This window comes from Orcinus orca, chromosome 11 (assembly GCF_937001465.1).
Source record: "Orcinus orca chromosome 11, mOrcOrc1.1, whole genome shotgun sequence".
In the NCBI taxonomy this organism is placed as follows: Eukaryota; Metazoa; Chordata; class Mammalia; order Artiodactyla; family Delphinidae; genus Orcinus; species Orcinus orca.
The window spans coordinates 22035267-22056883 of record NC_064569.1 but is presented as its reverse complement, the minus strand read 5'-3'; the positions used below and the strand labels follow the sequence as shown (position 1 = coordinate 22056883).

The window sequence follows — 21617 nt, the reverse complement described above, 5'->3', positions numbered from 1 at the left end:
AGAAGAAAAGCGAGAAAGAAAGAAAGAAAAAACTGAAATAAAAAGAAAGAAAGTTATTGAACTAAAAAATTTAAAAAAATTTTTAATAAAAAATTAAAAAATAGTAAAAAAAAAAAGAAAAAAGAAAGAACGAAAGAAGAGAGCAACCAAACCAGAAAACAAATCCACCAGTTATAACAAGTGCTAAAAACTATATTAAAAAAAACAAAAATACGGACAGACAGAACCCTAGGACAAATGGTGAAAGGAAAGCTTCACAGAGAAAATCACACAAAGAAGCATACACATACACACTCACAAAAAGAGAAAAAGGAAAAAAAAAATATGTATATATAAAAAAAAGAAGAGAGCAACCAAATCAATAAACTAATCTATCAGTGATCATAAACTCTAAATACTAAACTAAGATAAACATAAAACCAGAAACCAGTCAGTTGCGTACAGCAAGCCCCAAGTCTACAGTTGCTCCCAAAGTTCACTGCCTCTATTTTGGGATGATTCATTGTCTATTCAGGTATTCCACAGATGCAGGTACATCAAGTTGATTGTGGAGATTTAATCCACTGCTCCTGGGGCTGCTGGGAGACATTTCCCTTTCTCCTCTTCGTTAGCACAGCTCCTGGCGTTCAGCTTTGGATTTGGCCCCGCCTCTGGGTGTAGGTCACCTGAATGCGTCTGTTCCCGTCCAGACAGGACAGGGTTTAAAGGAGCAGCTGATTAGGGGGCTCTGGCTCACTCAGGCGGGGGGAAGGGAGAGGTACAGTATGCGGGGCGAGCCTGCGGCGGCAGAGGCCAGCATGACTTTGCACCAGCCTGAGGCGCACCGTGTGTGTTATCCCAGGGAAGTTGTCCCTGGATCCCGGGACTCTAGCAGTGGCGGGCTGCACAAGCTCCCGGGAGGGGGTGTGGATAGTGACCTGTGCTCGCACACAGGCTTCTTAGTGGCGGCAGCAGCAGCCTTAGAGTCTCATGCCTGTCTCTGGGGTCCACTTTGATAGCTGCGGCTCGCGCCCGTCTCTGGAGTTCCTTTAAGCAGCGCTCTTAATCCCCTCTCCTCGCGCACCAGGAAACAAAGAGGGAAGAAAAAGTCTCCTGCCTCTTCGGCAGGTGCAGACTTTTCCCCAGACTCCCTCCCGGCTAGCCGTGGTGCACTAACCCCCTGCAGGCTGTGTTCTCGCCGCCAACCCCAGTCCTCTCCCTGAGCTCCGACCGAAGCCCGAGCCTCAGCTCCCAGCCCCTGCCCGCCCCGGCGGGTGAGCAGACAAGCCTCGCGGACTGGTGAGTGCCGGTCGGCCCTGATCCTCTGTGCAGGAATCTCCCCGCTTTGCCCTCCGCACCCCTGTTGCTGTGCTCTCCTCCACGGCTCCGAAGCTCCCCGCCTCCGCCACCTGCAGTCTCCGCCCGCGAAGGGGCTTCTAGTGTGTGGAAACCTTTCCTCCTTCACGGCTCCCTCCCACTGGTGCAGGTCCCGTCCCTATCCTTTTGTCTCTGTTTATTCTTTTTTTCTTTTGCCCTACCCAGGTACGTGGGGAGTTTCTTGCTTTTTGGGAGGTCTGAGGTCTTCTGCCAGCGTTCAGTAGGTGTTCTGTAGGAGTTGTTCCACGTGTAGATGTATTTCTGATGTATCTGTGGGGAGGAAGGTGATCTCCGCGTCTCACTCCTCCGCCATCTTGAAGGTCTCTCCCAAGTCTGTTGTTCTTTACTCATATTCTGAGTTTTCATTTTTATTTATTTAAACATATTAAATATAGTTATTTTATATTCTGTGTCTAATCATTCCCACATCAGAAGCCTTTGGGGATCTTCTTCCCCTGTTGTTTCTGCTGTCTCTTTTTCATGGTGCCTTGCTACCTCATGCTTTGTGATATTCAGCTGTGAGTTACTCCTTTTCCTTGGATCTTTCTGTATGGGAATTTTTGAGTCCTGGATTTTACTCTTTTCTGCCAACCATTTAAGAGAGAATATCACCACTTTGAATAAAATTGTCATCTTAAATTTTGTTTTGTTTTGTTTTGTTTTTATCACAGTGACAAATTATAAATCACAATTCAGGCTATCAGTCCCTGTGAAAGTCAGGCTGTTAATTTCTGTCAGAGAGGGCTTTTACTTGGTTAGAAGATCTGAATATTTCTTACTTTCTTCCTATTTTTATCCATCACTTTGTTTCTATTGCCTCTAATCTGCCATACTGCTGGAAATGGAATAATCTTATAAAATTCCAAGTTGAATGCAATTTATTTTGGCACCAGAATTTCTTTTCTTTTTTTTTAATAACTATTTTATTTTTATTTTTGGCTGCGTTGGGTCTTCGTTGCTGCGTGCGGGCTTTCTCTAGTTGCAGCGAGTGGGGGCTACTCTTCGTTGTGGTGCGTGGGCTTCTCATTGCAGTGGCTTCTCTTGTTGTGGAGCACGGGCTCTAGGTGCACAGGCTTCAGTAGTTGTGGCGCATGGGCTCAGTAGTTGTGGCGCACGGGCTTAGTTGCTCCGCGGCATGTGGGGTCTTCCTGGACCAGGGCTCGAACCCGTGTCCCCTGCATTGGCAGGCGGATTCTTAACCACTGCGCCACCAGGGAAGCCCCCAGAATTTCTTTTTTGACACAAAATGCCAGTGACTACAAAGCCACGCAATTTGGATCAAGCTTAGCAGAAAGAGCAAATGAGAATTATTATAATGTAAATGGGGCCGTAGTTCTACTTTTTGTAACATCCATGGCACATAGTACCTGACACTTGCCAACTTTCAGAATTTACTGTACTCGAGACCTGTATTATTGACTTTAAAAAGTAAAATGTATGTTTTAAAAGAGACTTGGATGGAATCCCTCCCAGTAATTTAATACTAATAAACAAATTATCCTATTTTACGTTCAAGATCCACACTGGGAGTGGTTCCTACTTGATACTGGGTCTGAAAGTGTCAGTTCCCACGGATGGATATAGCCAGGTGTGTTGTGATGACACCCAGGAAAGCATTCCTCCTTGCCTTCTCTTTTTTCTTTTGACTTTCTCAGTTGCCCTGAGGTCAGAAACAGGTATTGCTTTCTGAGAACAATTCTGAAAAATAGTTCACTTTGGAAATTCACATGAACAGACTACTCTTAATGCCAATAGCAAGTTGGTAAACACCATGTTCCTAGAAAAAAGGCAAATGGCTGTATCCCTGTTTCTACCTCTACAGGACACAGTGAAACCTGCTGTTGTCTTAAGAGTTCCTCAACCAGATAACAAAAAGAAGGAAACTCCATACTCAGCTACTGCTTCCTGTAGCCCACAGAGACCCAAGATTTCTTCCAGCTTAAAAATGCTATCATTTCTTTGATTTACTGCAGACTATACATAGAAACTTCCACTATCTCTCGGAAAGCAGTTAGCTGAATGTGGCTCTCACTGTAGGGAGAGTGAGTGGCCAGTGAGGAGACCACCCCTGTTCCTCCAAGTCCTGTTCAAGTAGGCAATCTAGAAAGCTGGTCTCAAAGAGACAGGTAAGCAGTTAGGAATCCCTAAGTCAAAGATCTCACAAAACAGCAGCTTATTCCATAATTTAAAAAAATATTTATTGTGTGTCCACTGTGGTCTCTGGCATTGTTATAAGTGCTAGAGATACAACAGGGAGCAAAACAACTTCATTCCTACAGCGCACAGTCCTTGAATGGAGGGCAGATGAGACAAGGGACGATTCCATTACCAAAGTTTAATGAGGACCGGGATACCGGTGGTAGAAGCTGCTACCTAACCACCTCTGTGTTCACTCTTATGGGTCCGCATGGACCTTTTCAGTCAAAATTGTACTACGTCACAACGCAGCATATAAAATGGTATCTAGAAACTATGTCCCTATAAAAGAGACATGGAGGGTGGGGTGGGAAAGGGAGCAATGAATAATGAAGAAAATATAGTAATTATTTGACCTTTTTTTAACCTTTCAGAGAAGGTTAAACTTTCAAATATATTATATCAAGAAAGGCTGTTTAATAAACAAAACATTGGAACATTTGCCTGGCATGTGTAATTCTTAGACAAGAGTGGGAAAAGGAAGTGAAGAAAATTTTTAGTTTAGAACTAAAAAATCAAATTTTAGTATTTTTCTATGTGTACAAAAATAGCTTTATTTTAAAAATTAAATCCCTATGTAAAGCAATTTTTTAGGGCAGTGAAAATACTCTGTATGATATTATAATAATGGATGCATGTCATTATACATTTCTCCAAACCCATAGAATATACAACACCAAGAGTGACCCGTAACGTAAGCCATGGACTTTGGGTGATTATGATATGTCAATGTTGGTTCATCAATGTAACAAATATACCCCTTTTGTTGATAACGGGGGAGGCCATGAATCTGTGCCGGCAGGGAGTATATGGGAAATCTCAGTACCTTCCACTCAATTTTGCTGTGAACCTAAAACTGCTCTTAAGAAAAAGTTTTGTTTGAAAAAAAATATTTTGCATCTTGGTTGGGAGCTCTGAGCACACCCCCTTATAACGCAGCCACATAAGTGAATCAGATATTACAGAATAAAAAGCCCATTAACACACAGGCTCTTAAATGAACAGGAATGGCTCTAGCACTAGTATGTGTTAGGGTTTTCTCAGGAATAATAGATAAAGCTTAGCACTCCCATTGGAGCATTAAGACCATTTTCTCTCCTTTTTCAGATGTCAAACCTGAGAGCTGGCGTACTCACCAGCGCCCCCTTACGTATGCGCCTTCTAATTTTTTTTTTAACATCTTTATTGGAGTATAGTTGCTTTACAATGGTGTGTTAGTTTCTGCTGCATAACAAAGTGAATCAGCTATATGTAAAGATACATCCCCATATCCCCTCCCTCTGGCCTCTCCCTCCCACCCTCCCTATCCCACCCCTGTAGGTGGTCACAAAGCACCGAGCTCATCTCCCTGTCTCCATGGTGACTGTTGCAAGATATAAGTGACCCTTCCTGTATCGTTTTGCAGTGAAAGCCTGACTCCAAGTCTCCGAGCTGTCCTCCGCACCTTGCCTGGAGAAGCCAAAACAGCCGTATTTTCCCTTGGGCCCTGGCCATCTGGCCCACTCCCCATGCACTGTTTTCTCTAGATCAGGAGACTGGGGCAACCACCATTCGCCCTGAGGGGGAGGAGGTGAAGGGAGTGTTGGAATGGAAAAGCCTAATTTTAAATAGGGAATATCGTGGGCACCATGCTTACCAGGATAGCCTGGTGTGATGAGAAATCTTTATTTTTTTCATATCTTCAACAATATTCTTCTGATTGGTATGCCTTTTTCATCACTAGTCCTATCTGAAATTTTTACACTATTCTCTCTTCATGAGAAAAAAAATCTGTGTTTAGTTTAAAAACATTACATTATTGAGAAGGCAAATTTAAAGTACTTGACCCTTTGCTGCACATTGTCACAAAGAGTTGTTTTAACAAATGAGTCATAAAAGGATGTTTTCAAGAGTCCCAGGAGAGGGTGGGAGGGAGGCTCAAGAGGGAGGGGATATGGGGATGTATGTACACATATAGCTGATTCACTTTGTTGTACAGCAGAAACTAACACAATACTGTAAAGCAATTATACTCCAGTAATATATATATATATATATATATATATATATATATATATATATATATATATATATATAAAGAGTCCCAGGAAAATGCAATGTTATTTCTTAGGATATAGACTTTAGATGGGGTGCTGCATGGGAGCCCTGGATGCTGGTGATAGTCTTGGTGGAAGTGAGTTAGGCATCAAGGGAAAGGAGAGATATAACATAAAAAAGATAACTTGGCTTACCTCACATTTGCTCAGGGCAAAATTAGCACAGACCACTGAGCATACATTTACCCAGAGGTACTTTTTCTATTTACCACCAGGGGCCCTAGCTGACTATAATCAGGTGATTGCATTTTTTTTCTTTTTTAACATCTTTATTGGAGTAAAACTGCTTTACAATGATGTGTTAGTTTCTGCTGTATAACAAAGTGAATCAGCTATACATATATCCCCATATCCCCTCCCTCTTGTGTCTCCCACCCAACCTCCCCATCCCACCCCTCTAGGTGGTCACAAAGAGATGTGATTGCATTTTGAACTCTCCATATGGAGCAGGAAAACCAGCTGGCTTTCAGTACTAACTTGGGGACTTCGGTTTTGCATATATTGGGTTGGCCAAAATTTCGTTCGGGATTTTCGGAAGATGTTACGAAAAACCTGAGCCAACTTTTTTGGCCAACGCGATACCTTTTCAATCAGGTGCAACTTCATGCTTTACTGGATCTTTAATGGTAGTTTAAGTCACTTGATTAGTTGATTAGACGGAGGTTTTTGTTGTTGTTGAGTCCATGAAAAGTTCACTTTTCACTAAGTTAAAAAAAAATTCATTCAAGTTTCCTTTTTCTTTTTCCTCTTTGGCTTCTAGTTAGTGAGTTTCAGTTTTTAAACTCACTTTCAGGCACATTTTATCCATTCATGTGAAATTCCAGGTAAGTGTGGCCTGCATGGGCATCAGACCTGACCCTTTTCTTTACCTCATACCCTACATCCAAATCCTGTCGGTTCTACTTTCAAAATATAGTATATTCCTAAATCAAGTATGTCTCAACATTACATCTTAGTCCAAAACACCATTAACTATTTCCTGGACCGCTGAAATAGAGTTGTAATTAGTTTCTTTACTTCCACTACCTTCTACCACCTTCCCACCCACCCAGCTGTCGGGTTGGGCCACTGAGTCTCCAGAGGTTTAAATGGCAACATTTTTTCAAGGAAATTGGCTTGGAGGTCCCGCCCCTCACGCGGTTTGTTTTTGCCTTATCTGGATGGTCGTCCCTGGCTCATCCCTGAGAGGTGACGTATGAGAGACTAGATATTACTACATAAGTAAGAATAAGGAGCTGCTGTGGAGTGTAGAGCACACAGAGAAGAATCATGAAAAGAATATTCTAGTTCATGTTGGACAGGAGGATTTTTTGCATGAATAAGTGACTCCTATCTTAACAGCTTCTGCTTCAAAATAAACAAGTTCCAGGACAAAAGTTTAATATAATTAGAGACTCCGAGGGGAGTAAGCAGAAGGTCACGTAACTCATGAGGAATAAGGTCCAGGAATTTTCAAGCAAAGATAAACATGGGGCTATACACACAAAATAGGATGACCTCAGTGAATATGATAACATTTATTTTTATTTTTATTTTCTTAAAATTTTGGGCTGTGTTGGCTCTTCTTTGCTGTGTGCGGGCTTTCTCTATAGTTGCAGTGAGTGGGGGGCAACTCTTTGCTGTGGTGCGTGGGCTTCTCATTGTGGTGGCTTCTCTTGTTTAGGAGCACGCGCTCTAGGTGTGCGGGCTTCAGTAGTTGTGGCACACGGGCTTAGTTGCTCTGCGGCATGTGAGATCTTCCCCGACCAGGGATCGAACCCATGTCCCCTGCATTGGCAGGCAGATTCTTAACCACTGTGGCACCAGGGAAGTCCTCTGAATATGACAGCATTAAACGCAGGGGCCAAGTTGAAAGGGACAATTTGTCTTTAATGAATTTTTTTCCCCCTAGATTTCTGTTTGTAAGCTTCAAGTACTGTTCCCTTCTCCACTCTATCTGAAGTATGACTATCTAATACAGATACAACTGCAGCAAAATGAATGCCAGTCAGCAAACTGAACCGTGCAAGAAGTCTGTTTTTCTACAGGCCTCTGCTCTACCAGCTGAGGTATAGAAGGGAGTACAGAAGTCTTCTTTTCTTTCTTTCTTTACTGGCTGCATCCTGTGGCATGTGCGATCTTAGTTCCTAGAACCAAGATCGAACCCGCATCTGCAGTGGAAGCATGGAGTCTTAACCACTGGGCCACTGGGGAAGTGTGGAATCTTAACCACTGGACCACTGGGGAAGTCCCCAGAAGTCTGTTTTTCTATAACCTAATTTCTGTTTTGAGCATTCTTCCAATGCAGCAGAAATTAATCTCTGTCAATTCAGGGATTTCCTCCCACACTTCCCAGAGTTGCATTGAATATCTGGAGGATGTTCAAGTGACAAGAGGTTGGGGGTGGGAGTACCAGGTTGAGTCTGACCACTGGTCACCATTTGTCCATTCTGGCATCACTGTGATGGCCAATGCCAGGAACATAAAAGACCTCCTGCCACTCCAGCTCCCACAGGGACCATACCCTCAGTATCTATCTGCTGGACTCACCTCACAGTCATTTCTCTGCTAGGTTATTCTTGCTCTTCCCCTTTGATCTGGGAATCCACAAACCTGTCTGAAGCTTTGGTAATGCCTCCTTCCCACCTGACACTTGAATGGGTGAGGGAGAAGGGGAGGGGGCAGGCCCACCCCAGGGCCATATTAGCATCTGTGTTATGACAGCTTCCTGCCCCGGGAAATCTTTGTGAGGCAGCCCTTCCTCTAAATTACCGAGTAGATTTCTACATCTTATTTGCGCCCTGCGCATTTGCCATTGCCCTTGGGACCTGTAGTTTGGAGACTCAAAATCCAAAAGAAGCTCATTATTTTCTGTTTTCTGTTAACTTATTCTCCCTGAAGGTAATAGAATTCAAGTAACCTATCTGCTGTTTGGAAGATGGTAAGAATGAAGAAGTAGAGAAAATACTAGAGGAAAGCATTGGCGAGTACTTCAAAACTGTATCCTACCTCATAACTTTCTACTGATGAATTCCCTAACAGAGGTCTGAAACACAGACTGGAATGGCATCTGAAGCAGAATAAACCTCTTGATGAACGACTGAATGATGCATACATGCTCTCATATAATACATAGGAGCTCTTAAAAAATATTATATGCAACAGAAATTACTTAGAATACAATTAGATTATATGGAGTCTATCTCTGCTATGATCTGGCTGTAGAATGCTAGGCTTCATCCATCGCTTTACTTTCTGAGCATAGAGTTTCCCATTTGTAAAGTGGAGATAATAACCTCTACTTCACAATCTTTCTGTGGTAATTAAATCATGTTAAATAATCGAGGTGATTCATGACAACCATTCAGTAAATTCTTATTTGTTCATTCATTCGTCTATCCACTCATATGGTCACCCTTTCTTTCATCAGTTATGCATGCCTTACTCCTGTATAGCAAGACTATAGACACTGTTAATGAACCTTTTGTGATATGTACAAATAGGTCGTCGGATGGGTGTGACTGCCCTAGCCATTTATCTAGTCAGCTCTAGATGGAAGCCTTAAGTAAGATCAGTGAAGATAAGCCCTAGAGTCACTATTCCCATGGATCTGATGAACGATGCTCACAACTAGGGCCTCCCCATTGCCCTTACTGGTTTCTAGTGAACAAGTAGTTTAGAGCAGAAATAGTGACTTATGGACAACAGTACCTCCTCACCTCTTCTCTAAATAAATGTTATCAGTGATACTTTCCAGGCTTGACATAAAGAGTTGGCTGAGATAAAATCTTAGATCCAGAGCAGAGTTCGTAACTACCTTTCTCTTTTAAGTGAAGTATAATTTTTATATGGTAAAATGAACAGATCTTGTGTTCAATTCAATGAGTTTTTGACAATTCTATACACTCATTTAACTACCACCCAAATGTGGTAGTAAATGTGGTAGTTAAAACTATATTAAAAAAACCAAAAATACGGACAGACAGAACTTAACATTTTTATCACCTCCCTCCACAATACTCTCATACCCCTTTCCAGTCAATTCTCCTGCCAATATGGCAGAATTTTTATTGTGAAAGCTCCCAAATGTTCTTAGGGATGTCTTCTATTTTATTTAGCATTTGAATTCTGACAGCTTTCATCTGTTGGAAGTAAACTAGTGACAGCCAACGTTTGCTGCATCATCTCAATACCCGTAACTATTCTATGAGGTAGGAACTATTACTCCTTTCATTTTACAGATGAGAAAACTGAAGCTTAATGAGATAAAGTGAGTTTCCCAAAGGCCAAAAAGCTCTTAAGTGGCAGAGATGGAATTTGAACTCAGATGGGCCTGATTCTAGAACTTAACTTTTATTTTCTTTTTTTAAAAAGACATGTTTATTCAGCATCAGGATCAGACCATTACATTTAGCAATCAACAGCATGGGTACAAGAACAAAACAAACCCAAAAAACTACATTAAAACCCTTCGTTGGAATGCTTTACACTTTCCACAGAAGAGAAACTGAAATAACGTGTTATACAATTAGTCACAAATACAGTCCTTGAGTTTTTTATTGCCCATACACATGAGTGTTGTCTAAAACATATCTTCTCTGTAGCAGCGAGGCCCTGCCACCACTGTCCTTGCCTGAGCTCACAAATCTGTTATAACCTGTAGCTTCCCTGTCACTCCTCTGGCTCTCTTCTCCTGCTAAGCTTTGCTTCCTGGCAGTAATTAAAACCTTCTGCTACTGCCATAGCTCCTGCTGCTGCTGCTGGGACAGCCATAGCCGCCTTGGTTTCGTGGTTTGGCAAAGTGTTGGCTTCCGCCACCATAGGGGCCAGATCTTCTGCCTCCAAAGTTTCCTCCATTCATGGGTCCAAAATTTGAAGATTGATTGTTGTAATTGCCAAAATCAGTGCAGCCTCTGCCACCTCCAAAACTGCTTCCATTGTTACCAAATCCGTTATAGCCATCCCGCTGCCACCATATCCCCCACCACCGCGGCTGCCACCAAAGGCATCTCGACCACTGAAGCTTCCTCCACGACCAAAGGTGTCGTTCCCACCAAACCTACCTCCGCGACCACCACCAAAGTTTCCAGAACCACTTCGACCTCTTTGGCTGGATGAGGCACTAGCCATCTCTTGCTTAGATAGGGCTTTCCTTACTTCACAGTTGAGGCCATTCACAGTGTGGTATTTCTGAATGACAGTCTTGTCTGCGGAGTCATGGTCATCAAAGGTTACGAAAGCAAAGCCTCTCTTTTTGCCACTGCCTCGGTCAGTCACGATTTCGATCACTTCAATTTTCCCATACCATTCAAAACAATCTCTTAGGTGATGTTCTTCAGTGTCTTCTTTAATGCCACAAACAAAAATCTTTTCACAGTGAAGTGGGCACCAGGTCTCTGAGAATCTTCTCTCGAGACGACCCCCTTTGGTTCCACCACTCTTCCATCCGCCTCGTGTGGCCTTGCCTTCATGGCTGCACCCACCCCCTCCACAGTGGCATATATGACAAACCCGAAGCCTCTAGAGCACCTGGTGTTTGGATCCCTCGTTACCACACAGTCTGTGAGCACTCCCCGCTGCTCACAGTGGCTCTCCAGACTCTCTTTCAAAGCTCAAACCTCCGATGAAGAGCTTCCACAGCTGTGCAGGCTCTTTGGGAGACTTTGACTTAGACATGACCTCAGTCGTGGCGGGGTGGGGGGAGACTTTAACGATGCTTACTTGGTGGCGTCCACGGGCAGAAAGGCTAGAACTTGACTTTTATTTTATTTTTTAAAATTAAATTTAATTAATTAATTATTTATTTATTTTTTGTCTGCATTGGGTCTTCATTGCTGCACGCAGGCTTTTTCTAGTTGCGGTGAGCAGGGGCTTCTCTTTGTTGCAATGGGCAGGCTTCTCATTGTGGTGGCTTCCCTTGTTGCGGAGCACGGGTTCTAGGCAGGCGGGCTTCAGTAGCTGCAGCATGCGGGCCCAGTAATTGTGGCACGCGGGCTCTAGGGCTGGCAGGCTTCAGTAGTTGTGGCGCATGGGCCCAGTAGTTGTGCCTCGCGGGCTCTAGAGCACAGGCTCAGTAGTTGCGGTGCACGGACCTAGCTGCTCTGTGGCATGAAGGATCTTCCCGGATCAGGGATCAAACCCATGTCCCCTGCACTGGCAGGCGGATTCTTAACCACCCCACCACCAGGGAAGTCCCTAGAACTTGACTTTTAAATCACTGTGCTAAAGAGCAGGTGCATCCTGAGGTTTGGCTAATGATTGCAATTTTCCCATGTCTGGATTTTGTACATCTGCTATTATGACAAAAGGAGAAAAAATAAGTTGGTTGACTTAATACCATCATACAGTGTAACTTCCATTTCCTTTATAATATCCTCACAAGGCTTGTTACCCTTTCATTAATTTGTGCCTGCAAGATTTTTACCAGATGACTGTTAAGAACCGTGATGGAGATCATGATAATGATGAGAATTACGAAAGCAAACATCTCGGAGCACTTACTACGTCTCAGGAGCTGTGTGAAGCACTGCACCTGAATTTCTTTATTTAGTTCTCATAAGCACTTTCAGGTAGAATCTGTCATTAACGTTTTTACAGACTAAAATTTTGAGACTTTGAGAGCCTGAGTGACTTGCCCGGTGCTGCCCAGTTAAAAAGTTGGTAGAGCTGATTTTCAACCACTGCCGTATACAGCCTCTTAATCCTCTATTTACGTCCTCAGTCCTGTTAATAAAGAATGATCTTCGTTCCTGCCCCAACAAGATTTCACCAGGATAAATATGTGAACGTGAACTCTGCCAGCTGGCACTCTTTTAGATAAGATTTTATTCGTCCTAAACACTTAAATCCACCTGGTCTTCAAAAACTTGGAAAACAGCCAGGCAGGGCCTTGGCCAAGTTGTGAAGTAGAGGAAGTTTGTCTCGGGCATTTTATACTCCTCTGCAGTCTGCCATACCCTCTAAGTATCCTGTCAACCAAAGACTCCTCTAATTTTCCATTCCTGGAGCCCAAATCTTGCCAGAAGGACTGAGCTCTTCAGCTTCTGCCCGTTTACTTGTTGAGACTCCCTGACGCCCCTCCCACTCCCACCTGCCCCAGCTTGTTGATTTCCCATCTGTATCTGAGTCAGTTTCCCGCTAGCTTCGCCATCCAAGCCTGTGCTAATGGCCTCATGGAGGGAGGTTAGCAGGAGGCCCTCCAGACACCAGCGGCTTTCTAGAGGTAGGACCCCTATCTATTTTGGCAACCAGAGTTCTGTGTCGTCCAGGACTGATAGGAAAGGAAGAGAGGGCAGCCTTAGTGATAACAACAGCTAATCATATAGTATTTAATCTGTGCCCTGTACTGTTCTCAGTACTTTATATGTATTATTTAATCCTTACAACTGTCCTATGAGGTATGTTAGTCAAGGCTGCAGCAAGAAATAGGAGGCACGCAGAGATGGAATTCTGAAGAGAATTCAAAGAAGGGACTATTTGCAGATGTGTAGGCAGATTTAAGGGAATCAATCAGGAATATGGAGGCTCACAGGAGACTAGCCATAGCAGGAAGCTGTTCTCACTCCTAGGCCAAAATGGCAGGTGAGAAAATGGTGTAGGTAGAGCCTGATGAAGAGCCATTCGAGGAAGAGCTGCTCTAAGGGGCCGATGGCAGTCATGGAGGGATGAGGCCAGAGCCCCAGTGGTGTGGGGTTGGGGAAAGCAGGGGAAGTGAACGTCTTGGGGGTTGATGAGGTGTTGGGGAAACTAGGGCTCTTCCTCCTTCTGATTTCCTATTGGCTGAAACAACTAGAAGCCTGAGGTCGGGGCATCTGGGTGATACAGGCTTGACGTACCAGTCACCATGGAGATCAGTACAGGGCACAAGGACAGAGAAAAACAAGTCCGTGAAGAAAGTGAAGCACAGAGAGGTTGAACAATGTGCCCAAAGTCACAGAATTAGGAAGTGGAGATTCTGAACTAGAGGCCGTCATGTCTGCTGTAGCAGAGGAGTTTTCCCACACTTAACATAGCATCTTACAGGTTCCAAAAATGCTCTCGGGCTCCATTCATCTGTTTAAAATGTCCTTGTACACAGTAGACCCCGAGCAGAAATTACTTCATGACAGGTTTGGGTGACACTGGTAGGCCTTGGCCAATTCAGTGGGTTAATGATAGCTAACGTGGTCAAGTTTATGAAACAGAAAGATCATGAAATATTTAGTAAGTTTGCTGGAAAACTGCTGAGAAGTTGGGGAGAATCATTTTGCCTCAGCTGAGGAGAAACTGAGACTTGTGGTTTCTGGGTGAGAGAAGTCAGTATGTACTCAATGTGAACAACTTATGCAAAAAAAAAAAAAAAAGCTACCCACCTGGGTTGAACCTGCTGGTGGCAGAACAACTGGTAGAAAATACATGCATCGCGTGGAGACATTTCCTGTGAAAGGAGGTACAGAAAAGCACTGTTTTGTGAAAAAGAGAATTCAAGAGAGATGAAATGATTAGAATAAGTCCTTTTTACATTAAAGCAGTGAAGCTCTAATGATAGCCTTTTAGTGTTTATTTTTTATTTTATTTTATTTTTTTTTGGCGGTACACGGACCTCTCACTGTCGTGGCCTCTCCCGTTGTGGAGCACAGGCTCCGGACGCGCAGGCTCAGCAGCCATGTCTCACGGGCCCAGCCGCTCCGCGGCATGTGGGATCTTCCCGGACCGGGGCACGAACCCGTGTCCCCTGCATCGGCAGGCGGACTCTCAACCACTGCGCCACCAGGGAAGCCCTAGTGTTTATTTTATTTCTAATTAAGTTTTTGTTTTCTCCTTGGTAAAATTCGGCAGCAAGCTGAAGTGCTCTTTTCATGGAGCCAGACAATGGTTTCTATGAGGAAAAAGGGTGAAGCTGGGAAAGAGGGAAGAGGCCCAGGATGATGCATTTAGAGGCACAAAAGTATAAGAAAAATACTGGCTTTTCTTATGTAATTTAGCAACAAAATTGCGTAGCGTGTAGTGGGGTACTATGGCTTGGCATTATCGCTATGATTTGAGAAAGAGAAGCAGTCTTTACAGACACAACAGTTCTATGATAGAATTCTGTGAAAAGTAAATCAAATGTACTCAGCTTATAACCAAACCAAATGTTATAGACCCAGAGAATACTCTTTCCTACTAGAGATTTTTCTCTCCTACTAGTTGTTCAAAAATTGTTCTTGTAAAATTCTATTAAGCTATTTGAAATGTGGAAGTTGGGCTTTAGGTAAGCAATCTTTATTTATCATAAAGATGGAATATAATTGCCTTAATTGTTATTCTTTCTAGAATTTAGCTATTTCTAAAAGCGGATTATTAATAATATTTATTATACAGCTGGTTTGTTTCAAGCCATAAATACTAGACACATATATAAATAGTCAAATAGACATGAAAAAGGCACTCCCTATCTTTCTTTCCTCTGAACTCTAGGTTTCTTAGGATGCTGTGGCATGGGGCCTGGGGCCCTAGGGGTCATAAAAACTTGTAAGAGGGGACTCCATCTGAACAATGATTTCGGGAAAGGATAGTCAAAAAGATCGTCTAATGTGTATGCATCCAACCCTTCAAAGGGCTGGGAACTTATACCCCCGCATTTGAAAGTAAAAACTAAAGCAACATCCAAATTATAAAATAGAAGATAGGGTTGGGTAATGTCCTTAAGAATCCTAGAAATGGTTCACATTTAAAATACTGCTTAAACCCAAGGATATTTGTTTATAATTGATACATACAGCAAGTGGCCATGATTGTGGTTTGTAACCGGTGTGATCTACGTTGTTTTCCAACCAGACTTATCTATGATTTGTCTAATGGACTCGAGAAATATATAAGGTATGCTGTGCATCTACTTTGCTATCATAGTTTAGGAGGTAGAGAAAGGAACATCTGTCTGTTGAGCTATGACAATATATCATCACCATCTACCTGTTAACTGTCCTCGACTTACAGCAGAACAGCGGAAAGGCAAAGTTATCCTTAATGGTGGTATAACAGCTAATCTATAGGCTGTAATTTACAATAGCATTCCCCTGTAGGACTTGAGTATCTGCTAGTAAGGCGGACAAGCCTAAGGCATGTCCACCCTTTCCGTTCACCCAGGCACCCTTCACCGGGATCTGGGAATGATCCTTGGGAACAACATGTCCCCAGGCCCCAGCCCATCCTTAACAGATAGCTGTCTTCCCAGCCCTGCAGTCCCCAATCCTTCCTGCACTCTCCTTGCTCTAACTGCCTGGGCCCTCCCTGCCCTAAATAACCAGTGTCTCTAAGGAGATGACACCCAGCATAGGGGATGGATGTTTCCAATTGTAAGAGACACACCTAAGGGAGCAATTTTAAAGTAGGGACATTTTAGATTAGATAAAAGACACTAATACTAGAAAATCAACATTTGCATTTCTCAGTTCAGTGCTAATTTTTCATTTATCTCTGCATGTCATGAGTCCGACAAAGGCAAATTCAATGAAGTCAGTGTGATGAGAAACTGACATATTTAGCAGAGAATAAAATGTAAGTGGTTTCAGGACTGTCTTGGTATTGAATCCTATCTATCTAATAAGAATATTGTAATTATATTGTGAAAGTCATTGTATTTTGCTTTTTCTAGTCATTTCCTTATTGCTCCTTACTCTCCCTTTCATCTCTATAAACCCCTCAAAAAATAAGTTACTTTTGTTGAATCTTTACTATTTGCCAGAAGCTGTGTAAGTTCTTTACATGTGTTAACATATTTCATCCTCACAACAACCCTGTGTTAATATCTCCCAGTTTACAGAGGATAAAAACAAGAGTCAGAGAGGTTAATGTTCCCAAGGACACACAACTAGTAAGAAGAGAACAGGATTTTTTTTTAAATTTAATTTTTGTTTTATATTGGGGTATGGTTGATTTATGGTGTTGTGTTAGTTTCAGGTGTACAGCAAAGTGATTCAGTTATACATATACATATATCCATTCTTTCACGTATTCTTTTCCCATGTAGGTTATTATGGAATATTGAGTAGAGTTCCCTGTAGGGAACTGTAGGTCAGTTCCCTGACCTACATAGTAGGTCCTTGTTGATTATCTACTATAAAATATGGTAGTGTGTATATGTTCATCCCAAACTCCTAATTTATCCCTTTGCCCCGCAACTTTCTGCCCCCTTTGATAACCATAAGTTTGTTTTCTATGTCTGTGAGTCTGTTTCTGAGAACAGAATTTAGATCTCAGAGGGTCAGTTTCCAGAGTCTAAGCACTCAGCCACTAAGCTGAAGTGTCTCTGCATGCTCTGGTGGTTTACACTATAGAAATGGGTTGACTACTTCTCATCTTTCCCCTTTATGTATGGTGACTTACAAATGTAACTAATGGCCTAACAGTCCGTACATGTGTCCTCTTCACTTTCCTGCTCTGTGTCCTGACTCCTGTCTGTGTCCCTTATGTTCTCTCTGAGGTCACACCATCTGATTCCACAGTATTCCGAGCATAGTATGAGGGGAAGCTCAGCAAGTTGGTGAGTGCACTGCTGATTACCCCACTCTCCAGATATTTGAACTTGTAGGAAATCTCATGTCAACCAGAGATACAGCAAAACAGAAAGATTGGGTGTCCTGGATTCGAGCATTCTCTATAGATATTGGAAAAGGGGCTAGCCCTATAAGTTCCCAGCTCTTTTTAGATTGGCTGTAAAGTTGCAGCTTTCAAAGTTCTTGACCACAACTTACCATTAGAAATACATTTCTGTTGCAACTCAAAACACATATATTTACATACAAAGAACTGAAACAAAATATCATAAGACAACACTTACCTTTGCTATGTGATATGTGTTCTGAATGTTTCTATTCTATTCTATTTTTTTTTAAAGATGCTGGTTCAGATCCAGTAGATTGATTTCACAACCCATTAATGGGCCGTGACTGGTAGATTAAAACACACCACAATAAAGAATTATTTCTAACTCAACATACAGTGAATTTTCACTAGTAATAGATTCAGACCAAAATATGGTTCATGCCTTGATTATCTGTGAAAAATTATGCAAATTATTTGTGTTTTCCTATGTTCCATATGCTTACTAGAGGTCAAAATGCCAGTAAGGGGGAGCATCATGTGAGAAAGATTTTAAGATTAGACTTATCTTTAAAATGCAAGGCAATCTTGAGGAAAAAGAACAAAGCTGGAGGTATCTCATGCCCTGACTTCAGACTATACTACAAAGCTACGGTAATCAAAACAGTATGATACTGGCACAAAAACAGACACATAGATCAATGGAACAGAATAGAGAGCCCAGAAACAAACCCCTGCACCTATGATCAAAAGGAGGCAAGAATATACAATGGAGAAAAGACAGGCTCTTCTATAAGTGGTGCTGGGAAAACTGGACAGCTACATGTAAAAGAATAAAATTAGAAAAATTTTTTAACACCATATATAGAAACAAACTCAAAATGGATTAAAGACCTAAGTGTAAGGCTGGAAACCATAAGACTCCTAGAAGAAAATACAGGCAGAACATTCTTTGACATAAAACATAGCAATATTTTTTAGATCTGTCTCCTAAGGCAAAAGAAACAAAAGCAAAAGTAAACGAGTGGGACATAAGTAAACTTAAAAGCTTTTGCACAGCAAAGGAATCCACCAACAATATGAAAAGACAATCTATGGAATGGGAAAAAGTGTTTGCAAAAGATACGACCAATAAGGGGTTAATATCCAAAATCTATAAACAGCGCATACAACTCAATATCAAAAAACCAAACAACCTAATTAAAAAATGGGCAGAAAACCTGAATAGACAATTTTTTTCCAAAGAAGACATACAGATGGCCAACAGACACATGAAAAGATGCTCAACATTGCTAATCATCAGAGAAATGCAAATCGAAACCACAGTGAGGTATCACCTCACATCTGTCAGAATGGTTATCATCAAAAACTACAAAAATAACAAATGCTGGCTAGGATGTGAAGAAAAGCAAACCCTTGTACACTGTTGGTGGGAATGAAAATTGGTGCAGTCACTATGGAAATCAGTATAGAAGTTCCTCAAGAAACTCAAAATAGAATTATCATATGCTCCATCAATTCCACTCCTGAGAATATATCCAAAGAAAATGAAGACACTAATTCAAAAGGATACATGCACCCCAATGTTCATAGCAGCATTATTTACAATTGCCAAGGTATAGAAGCAACCTAAGTGTCCATCAACAGATGAATGGATAAAGAAGATGTGGTATATATATGCATATGCAGTGGAATATTACTTAGGCAAAAAAAGAATAAAATCCTGCCATTTGCAACAATGTGGATGGACCCAGAGTATATTATGCTTAGTGAAATAAGTCAGAGAGGGAAAGACAAATACTGTATGATGTCATTAATATGTGGAATCTAAAAATAAAACAAAAGAATGAGTATAACAGAACAGAAAGAGACGTAAAAATAGAGAACAAACTAGGGGTTAACAGAGGGGAAAGGGAAAGAGGGAGGGGCAATATAGGGGTGGGGTTTAAGAGATTAAAAACTACTATGTATAAAATAAATAAGCAGCAAGGATATATTGTACAGCAGGTGGAAATATAGGCACTGTTTTGTAATAACTTTAAGTGGAGTTTAAACTATAAAAATATTGAATCACTATGTTGTTCACCTGAAACTAATATAATATTGTAACTCAACTACACTTCAATTAAAAAAATGATTCACATATGGGGGTTGTAATTGTGTTTGACCGTACATGAAGGAGATTATGGCCTTTCCTGAATACATGCTAGCTAAGATTAGCTCTACAGTGTTATTATAATCTTTTAAAATATTAAGATTTGGTCAGTTGCATAGTGGGGACAATTGGAAAAATTTGAATGTGGTCTAGGCCTTAGGGAATTATTGTTAATTTTATTAGGTGTGATGATGGTATTGCAGTTGTGTAGAAAAAAATGTCCTTTGTAGATGCTTATATTGAAGCGTTTATGGGTGATATGATGTCTATAATTTATCTTAAAATAAATATTAACAACAACAAAAAAGCCTGGGGACAGGCACATGGAAAAGTAGCCCCATACCTCAGCCAGGGGCAGCTGCAGCAGATGCTACCATTGTCCTGCTGCCACTTCTCCAATCTCTGTAACTAAAACTCCAGTTGCTGGGGATGGGTAAGAAGGAGAAGGAGGGAACAAACGTCCATGGACCCACTGAGAGTTAGATGTTAAAAAAAATTGGTGTCATGTTTCTGATTCCAGGATAGATGGATTAAGCGTGCTACTCCCTGTCTCTCCAACTGTGTGCAGCTATAAAACCTGAAAAACAGGCATGGAGCAGCTATCTGAGGACTCTGAAAAATAACTAGGACAGGCAGATTGGCAATAAGAACAGAATTTGAAGTAACATGAAAATGGCAGTGAATTTACATATTTTAAAAATTCTAACATTGAGCAGCATGGATTCGAGACCATCTGAAACATGGAAGTGGACATGACTGTGGACAGAGAGAGCCCCAGGAGCCTCTAGTTCAGGCACGAGGAACAGGAGAGGAGACAAAGAGTTTCTAGATATAAAACCAAAAGGCACAATCTTTATTTATTTATTTTTATAAATTTATTTTTATTTTATTTGTTTATTTTTGGCTGCGTTGGGTCTTCATTGCTGCACGTGTGCTTTCCCTAGTTGCGGCGAGCGGGGGCTACTCTTTGTTGCTGTGCGCAGGCTTCTCATTGTAGTGGCTTCTCGTTGCGGAGCACGGGCTCTAGTCTGGCGAACTTCAGTAGCTGTGGCAAGTGGGCTCAGTAGTTGTGGCACACAGGCTTAGTTGCTCTGCAGCATGTGGGATCTTTCCGGACCATGGATCAAAGCCGTGTCCCCTGCATTGGTAGGGGATTCTTAATCACTGTGCCACCAGGGAAGTCCCCAAAGGCACAATCTTTAGAAGAAAAACTTTGCCAATTAGACTTCATTAAAATGTAAAACTTTTGCTCTGTGAAAGATATTAGGAAGAGAATGAAAAGACAAAGTACAGACAGGGAAATTTTTGTAAATCACATATTCGATAAAGGACTTTTATCCAGAAAATGATAAAGAACTTTCAAAATTAATGATGAGAAAACAAATAGCCCTCCACCCCAAAAGGATAAAAGACTTGAATAGACACTTCACTTAAGAGGGTGTATGGAAGGCAAATAAGCACATGAGAAATGCTCAACATCTTTAGTCATTAGGGAAGTGAAAATTAAGGCTGCAATGAGAAACCACTAAACACGTATTAGAATGGCTAAAACAAAAGATGCTGATAGTAGCAAGTGCTTTCAAAGATGTGGAGCAACTAGAACTCTAAATTGCTGGTGAGAATTTAACGTAGTATCACCACTCTGGAAAACCAGTTGACAGTTTCTTATAAAGTTAAACATATGGTTACTATATGATACAGCAATACCTCTAATGGGCATATACCCTAGAGAAATGAAAACTAACATTCACACAAAACCTGTACATGAATGTTTATATCATAATAATTAAAGATCAATTAAATAAATAAAATTTAACAAAATATTAATTAATATTATTATATCATAATAGAATATAATTTCATAATTGCCCCAAACTGGAAACAACACAAATGTCCTTCAACAAGTAAATGGATAAACAGATTACTGCATTCATATACTGGAATGCTAGTCATGCAACAATCTGGATAAATCTAAAAGAAATTATGCTGTGTTATAAGATGCTAGCCTTAATAGTCTAATATTATATAATTGCATTTATATGACATTCTTGAAAAGACAAATTTGTAGTGATAGAGAACAAATTGTTGGTTGCCAGGAGTTACAGACAGGGGGAGGATATGACTGCAAAGGGATACCATGAGGGAATTTGGGGGAGGTAAGTAAAGAATTCTATATCCTGATTGTGGTGGTGATTTTATGACTTGATACATGGGTTAGTTTTACTCTATGTTGGTTTAAAACTAAAAATTAAAAAAGCTGAACCAAAAGTGAC

At 41.4% G+C, this 21617-nt stretch overlaps 1 pseudogene; it reads right to left on the bottom strand.

Moving 5' to 3' along the window:
- Positions 1-10347: 10347 nt before the first annotated feature.
- On the bottom strand, positions 10348-11379 carry LOC101280900 (heterogeneous nuclear ribonucleoprotein A1-like; annotated as a pseudogene).
- Positions 11380-21617: the final 10238 nt, after the last annotated feature.